Source organism: Lipotes vexillifer, unplaced genomic scaffold (genome assembly GCF_000442215.2).
Source record: "Lipotes vexillifer unplaced genomic scaffold, Lipotes_vexillifer_v1.1 scaffold1699, whole genome shotgun sequence".
Taxonomy (NCBI): domain Eukaryota; kingdom Metazoa; phylum Chordata; class Mammalia; order Artiodactyla; family Lipotidae; genus Lipotes; species Lipotes vexillifer.
Genome location: NW_006796961.1, coordinates 556,717 through 558,749, shown reverse-complemented (window position 1 = coordinate 558,749; position 2,033 = coordinate 556,717). Strand labels below are relative to the sequence as shown.

Genomic DNA, 2,033 nt, shown 5'->3' with positions numbered 1-2,033 from the left:
GGAAAGAGGTGGAGACACAGAGAAAAAGGCAAGGAAAACCAAAACCAAAGCCAAAAAACCCCCACCAAACCCAGAGAAAAATAACAAGATTTGAAAGCAAATGAATTCAGGAGCCCAAGAAAGGGAGTAGGAGGGGAAACCAAGACCCTTCCTTCTTTATACCGTCCCAGCTGGAGTGGGGGCATCAAGGCACCAGGTCTGGTTGGGGTGGGGGGACACCTGGGCTCTCGGGGTAGCTTTGTGCTGGACTGCAGTGATTTCCAGCCCTACCAGGGGGCCCTGCCGCACAACTCTGAGGCCTGGGAATCCACCTTGGTGATTCTGGCTGGAATGGGAACCAAGGGACCCGCTGTACCCTCTCTCTCCCTTTGACTGTCAGAGTCTGGAGAGAGAAAAGGAGGACTGGGCAGGGGAGAGGACGCAGGAGTTCCCCTGGGAACTCCCCCACCCCACCCTCTCTTCCAGACCTCTTTGCTGGTCAGAGGCATTCTCTGACTCTAGCTGGGCTGATGCCTGGGCCGGGCCCACTCTTCCATCTACCCTTGTCTCCCACCATCTCTTCACAGGTCTCTAGCCACCCCTCCCCAAAGAGGAGTTCCTGGCCTAGTGAAGCCAAGGAAAGCCACGGAGCTGTCTCCTGCCCTCCTCACAGAGCCATCCGCGCAAGACCGTTCCTATCCTTACTTCACCTGCCCGTCCAGACTCACCCGTGGTCTGGTGAAACGGGTTATAACTCCCTACCAGAAAACAGATGGAACCCACCTTTACCTTCTCCCCACACCTGTCCCCCCATGTGGGACAAACCACCATCTTTGGGTCTGGCCCCTTCTCCCCTATAACTGATGGGGACAAGCCAGCCCTAGCTCCTCAGGAGAAGGGAGGGGCTTTCTAGCAGCAAAAAGGGTCCCTCCAGCCACCTATCTGTCCCTTTCCCCCAGTTCCTCCCTGGAGTTCCTCCCCCTTAACCCAAAGTTCATGGCAGCAGGAGGCTGAGACCCGAAGATGTTTGAAAACTCATGGCACTTGTGAGAAAAGAGGGACAAAAGAGATGAGGGGTCAGAGCAGAGGTGGAGGGCCACCCCTGGGGAAATGGCAAATGACAGGGCTGGGCTAGTATGGCAGTGGGACTATGCTACCCCCAAAGAGTTGGGTGGGGTGGTGTTGCTGGGAAGGCCAGGGTGACAGCCTGGAGAGGGGACTGGGAGAGGTACTCAGGAGACATCCCAAGCCTGGAGCTTCCAGCATCTTCAGGTTTGGGGTTGAGCCCTCTGAACATGAGTGTCCTGACCCCAGCCAGGCCCTGGTACCTGGCTTCGCCTCTCCTGCGGGTATGTGTTGGGTAGGGAAGGCAGTCTCTCACCTCTCGCCTCCCCACCCCGTGAAGGAGAACCGCCTCACCGCCCCCAGCCCTCCCTCCTCAGTCATCTGTCAAACCCTGCTGCCCTCATCTTCCTTCCCCTCTCAACCTCTCTAGGCGGGAAATCGGCCCCTTCCTCCCAGGCCGAGTCCCAGAAGCAATGTACAAGAAGCAGGAACTCCAAGGGACAGCGCAGCCACCTTGGCAAAAGCATCTTTGGGTGTGAGGGTGCCTCCCCTGGGCCAGTGGGGAGGGGAAGGGGAGACAGGCCCCAAGTCCTGGGGCAGGCAGTGAGGTACACGCCCCAGGAGGGCTGACTGATGCCAGGGAGAGGTGGATCAGGGAAGGAGGCAACAGAAACGGGTGCCGGGTGCCGGAAAGGAAACGGGTTCTTTGTTTCGATGTTGCTTCTAGATTTTGTTTTCTGTCTCTGGATTGTAAAAAGCTGCTCTGGCGGCCCGCCCACCCGGCTGGGGATGCACACGTACACAGAGAAGTCCTGGCTGCCAGGGCCCGGCGGCGCAGCTCTGCTCCGGAGAAATCCCGGGCTGGCCGGGCCGCAGGCTCCTGGTGGCTTCAAGTGATGAGATTTTTTCTTTCTTTTTTTGTCTTTTTTTTTTTTTTTTTTTTTCTTTTCCATTTTATTGAAATATTTACAGCAATGGGGACGGGGGAA

The 2,033-nt window shown here is 57.0% G+C and overlaps 1 pseudogene; it reads right to left on the bottom strand.

The window, feature by feature from the left end:
* Positions 1-888: 888 nt before the first annotated feature.
* Positions 889-2,033, bottom strand: part of LOC103090363 (uncharacterized) — a 1,539-nt pseudogene continuing 394 nt past the window's right edge.